The sequence below is a fragment of the Prionailurus viverrinus genome, chromosome B2 (genome assembly GCF_022837055.1).
Source record: "Prionailurus viverrinus isolate Anna chromosome B2, UM_Priviv_1.0, whole genome shotgun sequence".
NCBI classification, from domain to species: Eukaryota; Metazoa; Chordata; class Mammalia; order Carnivora; family Felidae; genus Prionailurus; species Prionailurus viverrinus.
The window spans coordinates 22417195-22436330 of NC_062565.1; the positions used below are offsets into that span (position 1 = coordinate 22417195).

Here is a 19136-nt window from a genome sequence, read left to right on the forward strand (position 1 = left end):
CACAAAAAGCACATGTTGAAATCCTAACCCCTGAAGGTAATGGTATTAGGAGGTAGAGCATTTTGGGAAGTGTTTAAGTCATAAGACTGGAGCTCTCGTGAATGAAATGACTGCCTTTTGAAAGAGACCCCTGCAGAGATCCCTAGCCCCTTCTTCCATGTGAGGATACAAAGAGAAGTCTGCAACCCCAAAAGGGGCCCTCACCTGAACCCGACCCTGTTGGAACCCTGATCTTGGACTTTCAACCTCCAAAACCTTGAGAAATAGATTTCTGTTGTTTGTATCCACCCAGTCTGTGATACTTTGTTATAGTAGCCTGCATGAAGTAAGACATATCATGCCCTTTGGAGGATACTGGTGTTGCTGGGCCCTGTTAATAAGGGTATGTATGCTTATAATTTTCCCAGCTGTCAGCCAGTGTTCAAGCCACAGGGTGAAGCTCATTCAGTGACCAAGGTTTTAGTCTTGCCAAGTGACTAAGTTCACATGAGGGGAAGAGTCACTGAGGAGCCCCATGTCCACCATGGTTACCAGCCTGGGAGCTTGGGAGTTGGAAAGAATGGTCTAGCCTTTTGCTATCCCTCTCTATGTGGGAAAGGTTCAGACCTCTTTACAAGGGTATCTCTTGCTTCCTGATTCGAATCAAGCACTCATGCATCCACTCCCAGGGGCATTGACCGCCGGTGCTAGTTTTTCTGACCCTTCCACCACAGAACAGCTGTTTCTGCCATCCTGGTATCCTTATTGTTCCACAAACCAGGCCCACTGACATGTAAGCTTTGCTCACTCTCCTGGAATACTTCAGCTTTCTGCCAATACTGAGTCAGATTCATTCTTGAGGACTGAGCCAGTTCTCTGTCCTCAAGACCTCCCGGCCCTGACTCTGGTCCTCCCTGAGGTCCTCCTCTTCTGCTAACTGTTGCTTTAGCTTTCCCTGTTCATAAGTTGTGGAATGAATATTTGCTGAATCTGAGCCCCCCAGTGAAGCTTGGTCTTGCCAGGTGTCTGAGCTCATACAGTCCAGAGCAGGGGTACATGGGGGGCACCACGTCCACCATGGCTATAAGCCCAGATCTGGGGAGCTGGAAGGAATGGCCTATCATGGCCTTTCTCTATCCCTCACCTTGTGGAACAGGCTTGGGCCTCTTTACAGGAGTCCACCTTGGTTCCTAGATTGTTCTCTTGTCCCCTTGATAGAATGGCTGTGATTCTTGAACAGTCCTGAAAGGATCTTGGAAAACAGACCCTGCTTAAGTCAAATCCAAAAGCCCTTGTGTCTGCATTCATGTTGGCTTCATTCTTTACCTTATTTCAAAGAACATGGGCATCAAAGAAGCCAAAGATCCTTTGTCTTAATTTTATTCAACAAACTTGCTGAGCCTGTATCTGTCAGAATCCATCCATCATTCAATATTAGACATAGGTTGGACAGGGAATGGATGGGACAAAGGGGGATTCGAGAATGACTACATAATGGTGGCTGTGTTCATGAACTTAAAATGAGCTTGAGAAAATCATATCAATAGCTGAGTACAATATAAGTCCCATTAATATAGATATTATAATAAAATTGTCATAGGTCACAGGGGTAGGTGAAATCCACCCCAATTCAGAGGACTACAGAAAGCTGCTTGACAAGATGTCATTTTCATTGAATGTTAAAAGCTGAAGAGAATAGGTAGATATAGAAGTGGAGGGAATAATGTAACATGTAGGGCTGAATATGGGAAAGTCATGTAGACTTCAGCAAGGTATCCTTGTGTTTGAGTTCCTGGGATGTAAAAGGAGGGGATTAGTGAGAAACAAGGTAGGAAAGAAGGGCTGGAGTAGAAAAATGGAGAGTCGTGTTCAGAGACAGGGCCCTCTGGCTATAAACCAGCCACCTGATCCTCATGACATGTGCTCATGACTGAAGATCCCCCACTGCCCTGCCACTTCCTCTCCTGCCTTATTGGAGAGTTAAGAGCCATATGCTCTTTCCCTGCTTTCTCCCCAACACTTAAGGCAGTTATGTTTAAAAACAATGGACAAATGGATTTATTTTACCTTAACTTATTCCGTTTGCAGCACTTTGTTTCTATAGATCCAAATCTGTCAGGCTTCACATTTTTTATGCCATAAGACTTCTTTTAACATTTCTTGTAGTGACGGTCTTCTGACAATGATGTCTCTCAGTTTTGGTTTGGTCGAGGAGGTCTTTATTTTTCCTGCATCTTTGAAAGGTATTTTCACAAGATATAGAATTATGGTGTAATCCCATTGCCTCTGGCATCTTGGTTTCTATCGAGAAATGTGCTGGAATACTTACTTTTGTTTCTCTTTTGGTACTGTGTCTTTTATTCTTTGTCTGATCTCAAGATTTCCCCTTTATGATTTTGTTTCCAATAGCTTGAATGTGATATTCCTGGATGTGTGGGTGGTTTCTGAGCTTCATGGGTTTCTGAAATGGGGGCTGTCATTCATATTGGAAAAATCTTGGTCATGAGTCCCGACATGTTTCATGTTGGACCTCAAAGATAGCCTTGGTGCTTCTCCTTGTCTATTCTATTGGACTATCTCTGGCTCCAATGGCCTTAGCTGATTTGTTACCTAACCCACTTTTTAGCACCTGGCAGATATGGCCAATTTTCAGTCTGTATTGACCAGACACCTCAAAAGGGAAGCAGACACATGCTAAGCAGCTAGGACTTTACTTTGCTGGCAGTACGGGAGCCATGTATAATTTTTGAGTAGGAGAGAAACTTGATCACAACAGTAGTTTGGGAGGCTATAACTCTGAGTGCAGAAAAAATAATAAGCTATAAGTGGTGGAGACTGATAGCGGGGATAATAAGTAAAAGGCTGATGCAAAGATCTTCTTAAGAGGAAAATCTGGGGTGCCTCGGTGGCTCAGTAGGTTAAGCATCTGACCTTGGCTCAGGTCATGATCTCATGTTTTGTGGGTTCAAGCCCCATGTCAGGCTCTGTGCTGACAGCTCAGAGCCTCGAGTCTGCTTCAGATTCCGTGTTTCACCCTCTCTTTCTTCCCCCGCCCTCGTTTTCACTCTGTGTCTCTCTGTCAAAAATAAATAAACATTTTTTAAAAAAGAAAGACAAAAGGAAAATCATGGAAGAAGTAAGCAATGGGAACTTCTGGGAGGAACATTCCAAGGATGTATCCATAACAGAATTTTCCAAATTAGTAATGAACCATTGTTATGTAGAACACTAACAGGAGTTCTAACAAATGTTCTGTGGTTGAAAAATGTGGAAAATTCTGTGTCAGATGAAGTTAAATAGGTTTCTAAATTGCAGACATTCTCAGAGACTTTAATATGGGAATGCACTCAGACCATCTCTTGGGAGGGGTGAGGGTATGGTATGTAGTGTTTCCCAAATATGCTGACCAAAGTATGCTGTTCTCATAATGCTTCCAATATCTTCAGTGCTTCATGGAACATCAGTTCTGGAAGTACATCTCAACAAAACCATAAACATTTGAATTCAGTATTAAGGAGTTAGGGACAGGGGTAAAGGAGAGGGAGGAAGATGTTGACCACAACTCTGAGGTTTAGCCTGAGTAATTAACCAGATGTTGAGGTCAAAACTGAGATAGGAACATGAGAGAGGTAGCTGACTTGGAGGGAAAAAATGAGAAATTCACTTCGGGGAATGAAAACACATATGCTGAAAAGAAGAATGGTTCTTTGATATTTCCTATAAGAGTGATTCATCTCTGCATTGGAAATTTCCAACTGATTTAATAAAAAATAAACCTTACATCCTCTAAGGCCATTAACTAGAGCAAAAATCTATCCACTAAGTGGAAAGCTGGATTCCAGAGACTTGGTATTAGTTTCCTAAAATTTCCTTCCCTTGGATCGCTCCATATTATTACAACCACCACCATCATGACCTTGGGAAGGACCTTGCTCCCCCTGTAAATAAAGCCCTCACCCAAATTAGGAAACACGATATTCCCCACTAACACCCAACAGTATGAGATCAAGCTGGAATGTTACTAAAGGCTTTGGCTTAACAAAATGAAAGAAATATAGGTAGTCATAAGAAACTGGTAATCTGGCCTACAAACTATTGCTTCCTCACCTTCCATTTAGGACCTACTCAGTTTTCCCTCTGTCCTTCTCTTATGAAGGCCATCACTAACTCCCTCACTCAGGAGCAATCTGAAAGACAATTCTATGTCCAACAGTCCCTGACACATAGAAGGTGTTTGATAAATACTGTTGAGTTAAACCACATTGTGTTTAGAGAAAAGCAGAGGTTTGTCTTCTTGTCTGGTTTCCTGGACAAAAGACCAGCTTTGTCTTCATGTGGCCAACAGCATGATAACCCCACTAGGACACAAAACACAGCACAGATTGCAAAATACAGAGCGCCTCTGCTTTCAGGTAGAATGATCACGTGTAGGCAGAGGGTAGTTCTACTGCCTGCCATGTCTGCCTACTACAGGGAATGGCTTCAACCTTGAAGAGAATCTGTCCGTAAGTACAGGGTGAGGAGATAGAGGGGAGGGAGGGGTGATTTGTGTGCTGCTAACATTCTCTAGGGTGTATGTTGGACAAAGTGTGATGAGGTCCAGGGATAGTTTCCTTCTCCATGGCCATGTCCAATCAAGTTTGGCATACCCTACGGAAGGATGCAGGTGGCATGCGGTATCTCTGTTTAGAATGAGGTTTAAGAAACTCAGGCATCAATCAGTGATCCTTCTGTGGCCATGTGTGAATCTAAAATCTTAGATGAGCAACTCCATACAAACAGTTAGGAACAATATCCTAAGTTATCTGGCTTCTTCTGAGTGTTTCCTGACCCCACCTTTCAGCTTAGATGTTGCTGTCCAGCATCTGACAGCTGAATCAAACCTTCAAAGAATTCTTCAGTGGTGGGAAAGGTGTTTTGTTTTTATTTAAATTAGTTCTCTGTGCTGACAGCTCAGAGCCTGGACCCTGCTTTGGATTCTGTGTCTCCCTTTCTCTCTGCCCCTCCCCCACTTGTGCTCTGTCTCTGTCTCTCTCTCTCTCTCCCAAAAATAAATAAAATATTTTTAAAATTTTTAAAAATAAATAAATAAATAAATTAGTTGTCAAACATTAGTTACCTGAAGCATTCACACAAAACTCCAGATTTCTAACTGGGGATCCTGGGTGGCTTAGTTGGTTAAGCGTCTGACTCTTGGTTTAGGCTCAGGTCATGATCTCACAGTTTGTGAGTTTGAGCCCTGTGTCAGGCTGTGCTCTGACAGTATTGAGCCTGCTTGGGATTCTCTCTCTCTCTCTCTCTCTCTCTCTCTCTCCTCTCTCTCTGCCTCTCCCCTGTTTGTGTGCTCTGTTACTCTCTCTCTCTCAAAATAAATAAATAAACTTAAAAAAATGAAACTCCAGATTTCCAACTTCTCCTGAAAAATCAGAAGCTATGGCTACTCAGGTCCTGCAGTCTGTTGTCAGCTGGCTCTACGAATGGCTGTTCCTGGTAGCCATCTGGTCTTCAGTCTTCCACAGCCTCTCCCATCCCACTGAACCCATGCAACTTGCCTGCCTTGTGGCTGTAAGCATCAGCAGATGTGAGCCTTGGTTCACACAAGGGCCTACTTTGGGCACTGTCATCTGATGAGAGATGTGGGCTATGTTCCTGAAATCCACCTCATAAAGAAATTCTGTGAGGAGCCGGCTAATTTCTGGGAACTGCTCTCCTAGAATTTCAGCAAAGCATGTCAGACACACTCATGGCCTTCCTAATCCAAAGAAAGCTATTCCTTAGCTACAAATTGTGTGTACTTCTGATTACCACCCAGGTAATGTCTAGGCAAGGCAAGCATCATTTTTGTGTAATTGTATTTGAGACTGTACTTATGTGCCAAGGCATTTAGCTGACTGACATGTGGTTGGCTCTAGTGTGGTCCCCAGTGAATTTAGGAACATGATTTAATGACTCATTTTCAAACTCACTGGCAATGAATGAGAATTGGTGGGGGTCGGAGGTGGGGAGCCAAAGCCAGTCAAGACCATCAAGACTTTTAGGCCAAAGCCATGGGATACCCTTTCCCATGGGAAGGTGAGGGAGGGAGCAAGAAGCAGTGGGAGACTTCAAGGAGAAAAGCAGAGAGAAGCAGTCAGGGGAGGGAACTTTGGGGGAGTCTTTTTGCAGCAATATTTCTTTATAGCAAAAGTTGCACACTGGTTATCCCCGAACTAAACTTGGCCTACACATGTGCTTTAGCTGGCCTGCACAGTGTTTGTTTTACATTTGAGCTATCAAGATTATTGTGTAGGGGTACTTTGGTGGCTCAGTCAGTTAAGTATCCAACTCTTGGATTTGACTCAAGTCATGATCTCATGTTTTGTGAGTTAGAGCCCCATGTTGGGCTCTGCGTTGCTAGCATGGAAGCTGCTTGGGATTCTATCTCTGTCTCTTCCTCTCTCCCTCCCCCCTCTCCCTCTCTCTCAAAATAAATAAACTTGAAAAAATAAAACCACTATTCATTAAAAAAATATATTGTGTAATTTTAAAAATACAGACTTTTAGGTTTTTTTTGTGGAAAAAAAATAGTCCCAGGAAAGATGTTGCAGGTAGGCATTCCGGCAGGACAAAAAGCCACTGTACTAAGTGAAGGCTAAGCCCTTGTAGAGAGTATGCTCTCTGACTCACTCAGCCCCCATGCACACAGCGACCCTGCTCATGCCTGGCTCCCTTCAGTCATCCTCATGGCCTACCTGCTCCAGGCAAGCATATGGGTTGAGACTCTGCTTTCTAACAGTGAAATCTGAAAACAAAACAAAACAAAACAAAACAAAAAAAACCACACCAGACATCACCCTGAATCTAATCCTGGCTGAGTCACCTAGTTTGCTGTAATGGTGGCCAAGTCACCTCAACAAACCTGAGCCTCTGTTTTGTCATCTACGCAATGGAGAGGTCCTACAGAAAAACCCAGGTCCTTTCCAGCTCCAACAGTTATGATCTGCATACCTGTAAACAACCAGGAAGGGGGGAATTATTTAAAACCCAAACTGACTGAGGTTGAATTTACCTTTGAAGGTGAGGGAAGGGTGTATCCGAGGGTAGTGAATGTCGGTGATCCTGTACCCCTCCTTGCAGAGACTGGGGTCAGGGGGAGGGGAGCAAGAAAGGGTTTGGCCCACTGGGCTTGTAAAGGGGATGCCTGGAACCCAGCTCAGGGGTGCAGGCCAGAGAGAGCCAAGTTTTTCTCAAAAAGAAGCTGGGAGAAACTGAGTTTGCAGAAATGGCTGAGGTCTAGAACAGCATGTGCCCAATACTCACTTCTCAGCTGTTTAGTGTGTTCGGAGTACCTTCCCTTCAGCTCCCACATTCAGGAAAGGCTTTATGTGAGTGGGGCCTTTTGTGGGAAATCAAGAAAGGAGCTGAGATCCTCTGGCTCCCTGGGTCCTCATAGTGCAATGTAGTAGGGGCTGTCACAGGTGGAGGGCAGTGGCAATCCATAATCGGAACGGATTCAGGGGAGCAGGTACGATGGGCAAGGTGGCAAGGAAAATGGGAGCCCCACCTCTACCCCACCTTCTGCTCTGCCCAGGAGGGCTTGGGAGGACACAGGGCTCACTCTACAGCGGTGTGGAGTGGGACTGGAGCCTACTCATTTGAATCTCAGGGATAGGGTTCCTTCCCTGCAATCTGGGATACCACGTATGTGCATGGCATTCTGCATGTGTCCTTCCATGGACTCACATTTCCGACAAAGGGCTGACAGGGCACACCTCAAAGTCACTTCTCTTCTCACATGCAGAAATGGAAAGGAGTCAGACTCACTGCTTCCTTTGCTTGGGGGTATCTCGAAGGAAAGACTCCCAGAGGCCAGAGCTGTGGGCTCCCTGGAAACCTTCCTTCCCAGGTGTGTCTCTGAGCTGACATGAGGCTGGAAGCGTCCACAGGTCCTGCCTGGGAGCCTGCACAGAGCTGCCGAGGGGCACACTGCAGGGCATTTGTCCACCGGCCATCATGCGGGAGTCCTATCCGCATCTTTCCCTGCCTTTTCAGAACCCACAGAAACCCTGTCTGTCAGTCCTTTGTGAGCATTTCTTTTTGGAAAGACTGTTTGAAGGGAAGAGACCCGTTATGGAGTGCGTGTGCCCTATTTTCACACTATCTCCTGCCACTCTCAAGGCCTAGTTCCCAGGGGCAAGAATTATGTCATTTCTAGATAAAATGTGAATGTGCCCCAGGGGACATGAGGATGGGGTGTGTCAGGCTCTGCTGCTGCTGCTGAGGCATTTGCTCCCACAGGACTTATCAGTGCCTCTCACTGGGGTTGAAGGCCTCACATGGCATGGCCCTGTTCCTCTCCCACTCAGGGCTATATCCAGGCTCTGTGGGCTAGGCCATGTCATAGAGCATTTTAGGACAACTATTTCTAGGCCACCTAAAGGAAGCCAGAGGAGTCATAATCAGACTCATTCATTCAAACAACATACCCCTTGAGCAACCTTTACCTGCTAGCTTCCGGGGAAAAACAGTTAACATGAGGGAGGCAGTTCTTTCCCATATTGAGCTTATACTCCTGCAGGCCTTAAATGACTAATTAGACAATTTACTATTTACAGCAGTCATTATTAGTGGTATAAGGAGGTACCAGAATATGAGAGAGCATATAAAAGGATGACCTAATTTTGGGGTTGTCAGTGAAGGCAGCTCTTCGGAGCTACAGTATTTCATTGAATCGAAAGTGTCACCAGTTGTAACACACACCATTATTCTGTGTACACTAAGAAAGAAAAAGATGTTTCCAATTAAATATGACAGAAGACTTTCTTATAACTTATAATATTTATTCTATTTTTAATTTGACATAAAGCTTTGTTACCTATCATTTTGTGCATAGCTAAGAGAGGAAATGTAAGCAAAATAGGTCCTTAATGAATTCTTAAAATGTTTTTATACTGAGTCCATTTCTTCCTAATCACCTTCAACTCAGAGTTGATGTCTCCTGGTTTCCACACATTTTCATCCTCTATGCCATTAAGAGCACTGGTGATGCGATATTTCTTCTTTTAAAGTTTTTTAAATGTTTATTTATTTGAGAGAGAGAGACAGACAGAGAGACAGAGAGAGAGAGAGAGAGAGAGAGAGAGAGAGAACATGAGTGGGGGAGGGGCAGAGAGAGAAGGAGACACAGAATCTGAAGCAGGCTCCAGGCTCTGAGCCGTCAGCACAGAGCTGGAAATGGGGCTCCAACTCACAAATGGTGAGATCATGACTTGAGCCAAAGTCGGATGCTTAACTTACTGAGCCACCCAGGCACCCCCTGTGATGTGATATTTCTTAAAAGAATCTATAAAAGAACTAACAGCTATTGTTTCTGTGCTTTTAAGTCAAATTTGCAACAATGTAAAGCTGACATGTTTTGAGTCCTGCTTGGGAAATGTTGCTAAGCATGTCCAATCCACCATTTCCTCCCTTCCATGACATAGCCACTTGATTCCACGCATAGCCAATGCACCCCAATTTTGGAGACATTAAAATGTGAAGGAATATGTGCTTTCAAACCAATGAAACATAGTAGTTTCTAAGATGAGGTCTTATGGATGAGCAAGAACTAGCTATGGAAAAAAGGGATGGACAAGAGAGTATTCTGAAGGGAGGGAGACCACATGTAAAGGCTTGGAGATGAGAAAAGTGTGGTGCATGTGACTGACCCACAGAGTAGGGAGGAGATGACAAGGAATAAAGTTAAGTGATAGGTAGGGCTTGTCCTTACCTGTGCAAGTCCTTGCAAGCCATGCCAGGGACATGGAATTTCATCCTAAGAGCAATAGGAAGCCTTTGAAATGTTTGGGGCAAGAAGTGGGCACATAAGGGTGAAAGGCAGATGCATTAGAGAGAATCTGTATAAGATATTTCCATCTGAAGTCTGGAGACTATATGTGAAAGGTCAAGCATAAGCCCTAGCAGTAGCCCCATGAGAGAGCATGGTGGCTTTGTAATTGGAATTTGTGGCTGGATCCTGATTGGATAGGAGGTGGTGAAGGGGAGGGAGGGAGAAATCCAAGATGACTCCCAGATACCTCTTGTGAGTCAACAAACACTGCATCCGGGCCAAGTCTGGGGATGGAAACAACTAATTGATTTTGGCCAAGTTGCATCTGCAGAAGCTCCAAGACAGCCAATGAGAGACAGTCCATAGACAGTAGGATATATGGGTCTAGAGCTCATAGGCTGGGCATTTAGGCAGGAGAGGTGAATTTGAAAATCATCAGAACATGCCTGGCAGCTGCAGTGATGTGCATGGATGTGATTAGGGAGAGGGTGCAAAGTGAGACTTGGAAATGGCCAAGAGCTGAGTCTTGAGGAACTTCAAACTTTGGACTTGAGTGGTGGAGGGTAAGCTGTCAAAGGAGCCCAAGGAGGAAGAAGAGAAACCAGGACAGTGTATCACAGAGGCCAAGAGATGAGCACTGTCTGGGATGTTGCCTCTAGTGGTTCTTTAGAACTTGGGCATCTGCATACCTTCCTGCAGAGTATGGCTTCTTCCATATTGCCTCTGTCTTCAACATTTGTCTCCTTTATAAAGTATTTTACTTTGAACAAGCTCGACTTAATTTGCCTTCACATAAAATATACACCTATTCATCATAACCTCTCCTGGGGGTTCTCAAGTGCACCCAACTTGCCCAACTGAAGCCCAACTCTCCAGCAAGCTCATCACAGTCCCGTCGATGAAGTTGTTGAGTGCTTCTGAGAAGAGAGAAAGGAGAGAGAGGGCAAAGGGAAGAAGCAAAGGAGAAGAAAGCCAATGTTTATTGAGCACCAACTCCGTACTGTCATTATGCTTGTCTAATACCAGCAAAATGGTGCAAATGAGTATCACTATCAGCAACTTAAAGGCTCAGAGAGGTTAAATAATTTGAGTTAAGTCACACGGGTAATATACTGTGTATATAGAGCCAAATCTCCAACTTACATCTATCTTCTCGAAAAATATTTTTTGAGGGGCAGTCTTTTGTAGGAAGCTCATGTGTGTTTGTGAAATGCAAGCACATCAACTCTGAGGCAAAACCACCATAGTAAAGGGGAAGATTCCAGTGTGAAAAAGAAGTGGTAATAGTTGACAACAGAAGTCTAAACGTAACCCTGAGGAAAGACCTCCATGAATAATTTTGTTCTTTTTTCTTTTTTTTGTGATATTGGTGGGTTAGAGTTTAGTAGAAATATCTGTACTGTGATGGATATATTGGTGGCAATTACCAGTGAGAAGTCTCCTTCATGGGGTCTATTTTAATGGGAACACCATTTGAAGGAGTTAGCGGTGACAAACCTATTTATTTCTCTGCTTCACTTGTTAGCTCCTTTCAGCACAGTAGGAAACTACAATCTAATGTGGCCCAGATTCCCTTCAGAATAGCCAGGGTCTTCGTAATTCTCATTAAGGTGACTCTGGGTAGAGTCTGAGGAAGGAAGAAGGCATGTATGAGAGCACCAATGAGCTGTAACCATCTCTTTTACCTGGAGGAGGCACTGCTCTGTGCTAAATACTCAAGAAATTAACAAATAGGGGTGCCTGGGTGGCTCAGTCTGTTGACTGTCCGACTCCAGCTCAGGTGATGATCCCCCAGTTTGTGGGTTCAAGCCCCGCAGCAGGCTCTGTGGTGACAGCTCAGAGCCTGGAGCCTGCTTCAGATTCTATGTCGCCCTCTCTCTCTGCCCATCCCCCTCATTCTCTCTCTTTCTCTCTCTCTCAAAAATAAATAAACATTTAAAAAATTTTAAAGAAATTAACAAATAACTAATGTTCCTAAAATTAACCTAAGGGGGAGTGGGGGAAACCCAGGTAGCCAAGAAGAGCTGCAGTGCAGAGACATGGTGGCCTGTGGAGCCTCCCCTGACCATCCAGCAGGTCCTGAAATGTGGTGAACCCCAGCTTGTCTGCTACCAGGATGGACCGCAGTGGCCTCCTGTCCTTCCAGCTCTGGTGCCCTGGCCCTTTGGCACCTACTCCCAGAACCAGCCACTCCCACCTGCCGCAGCCCTCAAGCCATCAGCCTGCCCAGAGCCGGCCAGCGGGGCTGAGCCAGACCACAGGCCTGCCCACTCAGAGAACACCCCACCCACCTTGGCCACTGACGCCCCTGCCTCCCAGCCTGCCCCGCTCCTCTCCGCAGCAGCTGCTGGCGATGAGGGGCGAGTCCTGCTGGACACGTGGTACATTACCAAGCCCGGGAATACAAAGGAGAAGGTGGCCTTTCTTGTGGCCCACCAGTGTGGTGGGGACAGCCGGGCTAGCTCCATGAAGGTCAAGGAGCACTGGGGCAGTGACAGCTCCAAGGCCAAGCGGAGGAGGCGCTGTCTTCAGCCTACTAAGGCTCCACCGGACCCAGGGGGCCTAGAGGGCCCCCTGCCACTGAAGGGGCCCAGACTCAGCTGGTGAGGATGTAGACCTGCTCTCTGTGGCCGAGATGGTGGCCCTGGTGGAACAGCGGGCCGCCCTGGCCCTACAGAACTACCCATGCCCAGGCACCCCAGCGCCTATGGTCTCCGCGTCGGTTGAGCAGGGTGGGCCTGCCAAAGGTCTGGGGTCCAAACGGAGGTCTGGTGGCGGGGATTGCAGCCGCATAGCTGAGGCAGTGGCCCACTTTGAGGCCCAGCGGGACAGCCCTCCAGCCAAAGGCCTCCGCAAAGAGGAGCAGCCGGGCCCGGCCCAGGGGAGGTGCGCATCGCTTTTCCTATCCCCAACGGCCGAGAGCCTCAGGCTCCCGATGACAGCTTGCCCAACGGGAGCAGTGGCTGGCCAGTTGTGCCTACCCTGGCAGCCCAGGCCCCGGGGCCCGAGCCAAGGACAAGATCACCAGTGACCTTTACCAGCTCATCAGCCCCTCTCGGGATGTCCTGCCCAGCAATGTGGAGTTCCTTCTTGGCTCGGGCGGATGAAGCCAGCGAGACCATGGTCCCTGCCAGGCCTGAGGACACTCCCCCGGCGCCCCCTCCAGCCCCTGCCCAGGACTGCGGCGCGTCAGGCTTCCACGTGGACGTGGTAGTGACGGGTGTGGTGGACGAGTGCATCTTCTTTGGCAAGGATGGCACCAAGAATGTGAAAGAGGAGACGGTGTGCCTGACGGTCAGCCCCGAGGAGCCGCCCCCACCTGACTCTTCTTCCTCCAGCTCTTCTTCCTCCAGTCCCGGCGTCCGGACGGGCCCCCCGAGCCGCCCCCAGCCGACTCCCCCGCCACCGCTGGACGACGCTGAGGGGACAGTGGACACCTTCCTGTGCCGCCTGTATCGGCACGTGTCACACGACTTCCTGGAGATCCGCTTCAAGATCCAGCGCTGCTGGAGCCGCCGCAGTACGTGCTGCTGCTGCCCGAGCAGGTGCTGGTGAAGATCTTCAGCTTCCTGCCCACGCGGGCCCTGGCGGCCCTCAAGTGCACCTGCCACCACCTCAAGGGCATCATTGAGGCGTTTGGTGTGCGGGCCACAGACTCGCGCTGGAGCCGCGACCCCCTGTATCGCTATGACCCTTGGAAGCAGTGCCGCAAGAGATACGAGAAGGGTGACCTGTTGCTGTGCAGCTAGCACCCAAAGCCCCTACCACCACGACCTGCCTTACGGACGTTCCTACTGGATGTGCTGCCGCCGAGTGGACCGCGAGACGCCTGGCTGCCGCCTGGGTCTGCAGAATAACAACTGGGTGCTGCCCTGCAACGGGCAGGGAGGAAGGGAGGTGAAGCCGGGGAAGGTGTGGGGGGGGGGGAGCCCACTGTGTCCACCCCTCCCCCCCCCCCCGCCCCTGGGAGCCCAGGGCCAAGACTGGGTCACCCTCCAGGTGGTATTGATCCCCTTCCAGAACTGAGATGGGGTTCAGGGGGATAGAGAAGGCACTCTGATGGACCAACCCCTATTGGTTTTCTAGTCTTCAGACACAGGGCCTGTGGACCCCTCAAGTAGGGTGGTTTTTATCAGCATTTCAATTTCTTCTCCATTCAGCCCCAACACCCTCCTTGCCACTCTACACCCCAGGGACCCACCAGCAGGGAGCAGACGGGAGCTAATTTTGGTACTACTTAAAGGTTCCCCCATTCTGGCCCCCTTCTGCTGCACCCCCCCCCCCCCCACACACACACACACACAACCCATGCCAGCCAGTTCTTTGTCTCTGGAGCTGTGTTCTCCCAAGAGGATATAGCATGCAAAGTCAGTATCTCTCCTGACTTGCCACACCAGGGCTTACCTCCTCTTTAGGAATTAGGGGCCATCAGATCACAGATCAGATGTGGCACTTTTCACGGCAACCTACCATTTCTAGACCTTTTCCCCATTAAAACAATAAAAAAAGAAAAATCCCTGTTTTCTCCTTAACCTAAAGCTACCAGTCTCTTCACTTCCCCTAAAGAAGAGAAAATAAAGCTGAAATATAAAAATTCCCCATCTCCCATTATTTAAACTATTTCCATTGCTTCTCTATGCCCCACCCCACCCCCCCAAAAAAGCTGTGAAGCCCTTTGCCTAGCTCTTGACAGTGTGGGGGCCGGTGGGCAGGGACTGTGGGTTTGAATTTCTGGATTGCTTTTCCTTCCATTCTGGGTATTTGTTCAAGCATTGGGATCTCTCCAGCCCCAGCCACATGAGTTTCTTTAGAATCCTTTGGACACCTGAGACCTTGATTTTTCAGGCAGTTTGCTCTGGGGTATTTTCATTCAGGGTTTTTTTGTTTTGTTTTGGTTTTGGTTTTTGGTTTTGGTTTTGGTTTTTTATCCTTGTGGTTCTGGAAGCTTCTGGTGTGTGTCATCTGACCAGTTTTGAATTGGTCCTTTCTATAAAATCAATATTTATAAGGCAAAAAAAAATTTAACCTAAGGGGACCAACCCTGGTCTCTCTAGCCCAGACAACATGGCAAGGTGTGAGAGCAGATAGTGGTTGTGATCCATGAGGCTGTTTCCACAGCAGGGCAGGTAGCTGCTTTGGCCACATGTGCAGGGCAGAGGGAAGTAGCAAGGTGGTGGTTGCTTCACCCTGTTTCTTGGACATACAGATAATCATTACTGGCAGTTTCATCTTGATTCTCAAAGACAGCATCTGTGACAAGGAAGCTTAGTTCTGTACAATCATGGTGGGCAAGGTTGCTGTCAGTATCAGAAATGCACATTTGTTTGTGGTACCTCAGCACCACATAATTAAGGAGGCTGAAACTATAGAGATTCTTGTGTCCATGTTCAATTGGATGGGAAACTTCTTAGGTGAGCGTGAGGGTATAGAATAAAACAGAAGCAGGAATCACCTGAAAAGTATCCTATGTCTGCCTGGGGAAGACACACTTCAGGTGATTCCTCTCCTTTCCCTTCCTCACCCCTGTCTCTCCAACAAATCCAGATGTGAACACCAAGAAAGTAGATGAACAGGAGAAGCTGGTGACCCACTAGAACGACAGCCAAACAGTGTCAACTGGACTTCCTTTTTGCCAAATAACTTGAGAATCTTATGAGAGTACTAAAGTACAGCACTAAATGGTTACTAAGCTGGTTTTTTCTTCCTGGGTTCACAATTATACCACATTTCCCAGACACCTTAGAGTTGGAGGGAGCCATGTGACATACTCTTGCCAATGGAAACTGAGCAGAAGGGATGTGCCCTGGCAGGCAGTGAAGAGGTGACGTGCCTTCTCAATCTTTCTCTGCATTGGCCTTTGTCGACTGGTGAGTGGATATGAGGGTTTTCTCAAGGCCACATGTTAAAGATGGCTGTGCCTCAACACAGAAGAAAATTGGTTCCCTGAATGGCTATGTGGAGCAGAACTCACTGACCACATCAAACTATGACAAAAACAAGCAATAAACTTTTATTATACCAAATCACTGAGATTTTGAGGATCGTCTGTTACAGCAGTCACCATTAACTGATACAGCTGCACAGCCCAGGATTATGGATCTTTGCAGTAAGCCTCCTTCTTCCTTACCTCCTGAAGTCTTTAACGGCTTTGCAAAAATCAGGGTTGTGTTTTTGTCCTTTGCTTTTTAGTTCTTAATGCATTTGTTCAGGGGCAAAGCATTTTGTGAAACAATTATTAATGGAAACTCAATAAAAAGACCTCAAACCAATGTAGCAACTTGGTAATTAATCATTCAAAATGAAGCATTGGAGTTCAAGGCCTGATGTGCTATTCAAATAAAATTATGAAGATTTGTTCCAAAAATCCAGCTAACATTTTAGGAGGGGGTGGGAAGCATGCCTTGTTTTCTGTTCTGAGCTTGTTTTTAGCTCTTGATCTGTCCAACACTCTGTACCAGCTCTTCGGAATGTGTGCCTCATGTGTCCTTTTCTGATGAAATGTCATGAGCTGGCCTTTGACATTCAGCATTTCCCAAACTTCGCACCAAGAGGTTTTGCCTTTGTTCACTGTAACACAATTGTTGTCTTTTCCCCAAAGTGGGATTTCTGATTCTCTTCTCTGAATCCTGAAAATGGATTTTCCTCACTGCTCTTACCTTGATTTTGAGTTGTGGGCCTGAAGGTAGTATCATGGGAACCATCAAAGCAGTTAGAAATCAGAAAAGATGAAAGTACAGAGACCTGTATCTGGTGAGTTCCTGCCACAGTGGCTTGACTCAGCTTTCCTCCGGTCTTGAAAACTTCTTCTTCCTTCTTCTCCCTGTCTCTCTAAATCCTGCTAATGCTTCAAGGTCTGGCTCAGTGTAAGGTTTATAAGACTTCCCACATGGACCCTCACTAGGTTAAACTTTTCAAGAGCACAAAGAACACGTTTGGTTTTATTCATAATTTTCCCAGCATATACTGCTCTGACTGCCATTTGCCACATGTTTTTAAAATATATGCTGAATGCATTGATGACTTGGAATAAATGGATGAATTTTAGGTCCTCTGCCCATCTCAAGTAACTGAATTACCAGGAAGAATGGAAAGGAAGAGACACTCATTCTTCTCCAAACACACATTATCTACATGACATCATTTAGCAAGTAAGTGCATTTAATGCTCATTTTGACAGTACACAGAACCAGCAGCATTTGCTTTATGCACTTTAACAACATTTCTAACTTATCTGGGGGGGGGGGGAATAATAATCACAAATGACAGTGTCCATGACAACCTTCAACCCAAACCATAAATTAGATCATTGTGTTCTTGCATTAAAAAACATTGAGATATGATAAACTTTTCATTTTATTTCTCATGTTTTATTTTTTTAATAGAAATATCCATTGACCTACATGGCATTCTTTGAAGAATATACAATGCTGGGTGTGATAAAATATTGCTCTCTCCCCCAAAAATGTCTATGTCTTAATCTCCAGAACCTGTGAATTTGTTATGTTCCATGATAAGGAAGAATGCAGGTTGCTGATGGAATTAAGGATGTTAATCAGCTGACCGTAAAATATAGGAGATTATCCTGTATTATTCAGGTGGCCCAATGTAATCACAAGGGTCCTTTAAATGTAGAAGAGGGAAGCATAAAAGTTATTGTCCTAGTGATGCAGGGTGGGAAAGAATTGACTGCCATTGCTGGCTTTGAAGACAGAGGGGACTGTGGAATGTGAGCAGCTTCTATAAGTCAGTAAAGGAAAGAAAATAGATTCCTTCCTAGAGTCTTCAGAAGGAATGGATTTTAGTGCACTGGGACCCATTTTGGAACTCTGATCTCCAGAACTATGAGACAGTACAGGCATGCCTTCGAGATATTGGTTCAGTTCCACACCACTGCAAAAAAGCAAATATTGCAATAAAGCAAGTAAAATGAATTTTTTGGCTTCCCAGTGTATATAAAAGTTATGTTTACCCTATACTGTAGTACATTAAGTGTGCAATAGCATTGTCTAAAAAGAAATATACATACCTGAATTTAAAAAATACTTCATTGCTAACAAATTGCTAACCATCATTTGAGCTTTCAGCGAGTCCTAACTGCTGATCACAGATCACCATAACAAATATAATAATATGAAAAAGTTTGAAATTTTGTGAGAATTACCAAAATGTGACAAAGAGATAGAAATTGAGCAAATGCTGTTGGAAAAATGGCACTGATAGGCCTACTTGATGGAGGGTTGCCACAAACCTTCAGTTTGTAAAAAAATAAAATGCTGTATCTGTGAAGCACTGGAAAACAAAGCACAATAAAATAAGCCACTGAGTTTGTGGTACTTTGTTATAGCAGCAATAGGAGACTAATATACTGAGGTTCTAAACAAAACAGAGGAGAAGGGGTACAGATGCATTTTACAACTTAGCAAAAAAAGATACAACAAAAGCATTTATTTTTCTCATTTTATCCATTTGAGCTTATTTTTTCTCTCCAAACATTCACCACCGGCAGAGACTAAGACATATGCTCTTTCAGTATTCAACACAGGGCAATACAACACCAATAGAAGGTGGCCAGAAACAACTATTGGTTAAAAATATACAGTGGATGGCAAACACATTCTGTTATTCAGTAAAGGGGAACTAATTTGGTGTTTTTCCAGGAACTTTTTGGTGATAAAGGGAAAGCTCACAACTCGAAATAAAATTATAACATACGGATGCTCTCCTATTGTCGGGAGGTTTGAAGACACTAGATCTTGGAAGAAACAGGCAGATCTCCATGGCAGGAAGGACAGGGCTTGGGTGGAAAATGCCCTTGACAGGGCATCCCATTAATTTCCAGCTCTTCAACCACCTGGTCTTTAGCAGAGATGATAACAAGTAACTGTGTCTGACAGATGTGAGTTTCTGCTCATCCTCTCTCCCATTTGCAAGGGACATGTCTAGGAACAGAGGAATATCAGAAGGTGGGCAGAGAAGGGAGAGGGAAAAGAGGTGATCAGCCTGGACTATTTTAAACTTTAGTAATTGGTGCCAGAATGGTTAAGAGTAGGCATGCATTTTATATAATACCCAGACCTAAAAGAGACTATTTTCCAAAGGGGGAAAGAATTATTAGCAAACCCAGGGTTTCATGAAAACATGAAAAAGTTTCACTGGTCTTTCCAAGCATTAGTTCATAAACCCAGGCCGTTTTTCTGAAATGAAAGCTATAGACAACTCAAACACATTTCTGGGCACTTATCTGTTAATAACGTGAATGTTAGCTACCACCTGGGTTTGCTGGAAGGATTAACTGAATTCACATTTTTTAACTGTTTAAAAAGTGCCAGGCACATGGTAAGAAATGTGG

At 45.6% G+C, this 19136-nt stretch overlaps 1 pseudogene; it reads left to right on the plus strand.

Annotated features, from left to right (window-relative positions):
* The first annotated feature begins 11903 nt into the window (after positions 1-11903).
* On the plus strand, positions 11904-17517 carry LOC125166401 (F-box only protein 46-like; annotated as a pseudogene).
* Positions 17518-19136: the final 1619 nt, after the last annotated feature.